Below are 283 nucleotides of genomic sequence, written 5' to 3'. Positions count from 1 at the left end.
CGGGTCCGGGCTAGCACGCTTTCAGGGACTCGCTCTGTGCGTTTTCCAAATAGTCGAGTGTGTCCAAGTGTTTTGTTGGCCTGAAGGAAGCGCTTTTGTTTCGGTAGCAGTGTCAACCTATCCGAACAGTACATACACAATACCAATTAACATAAAATTTCACCTAATCTACTGCGATTTGATCAAAAACTAGAGCAGGTCGCCCAGGTGGCTCCGTGGCTTAGTTGGCTAAAGCGCCTGTCTCGTAAACAGGAGATCCTGGGTTCGAATCCCAGTGGGGCCT

At 49.5% G+C, this 283-nt stretch overlaps 1 non-coding gene across 1 annotated transcript; it reads left to right on the top strand.

The window, feature by feature from the left end:
- The first annotated feature begins 209 nt into the window (after positions 1-209).
- Trnat-cgu (transfer RNA threonine (anticodon CGU)) lies at positions 210-283 on the top strand. Its single transcript has one exon. It is a non-coding gene; the product is annotated as a tRNA-Thr (tRNA).

The sequence above is a fragment of the Peromyscus eremicus genome, chromosome 5 (genome assembly GCF_949786415.1).
Source record: "Peromyscus eremicus chromosome 5, PerEre_H2_v1, whole genome shotgun sequence".
Classification (NCBI taxonomy): domain Eukaryota; kingdom Metazoa; phylum Chordata; class Mammalia; order Rodentia; family Cricetidae; genus Peromyscus; species Peromyscus eremicus.
This window is presented reverse-complemented; position numbering and strand designations above follow the sequence as displayed.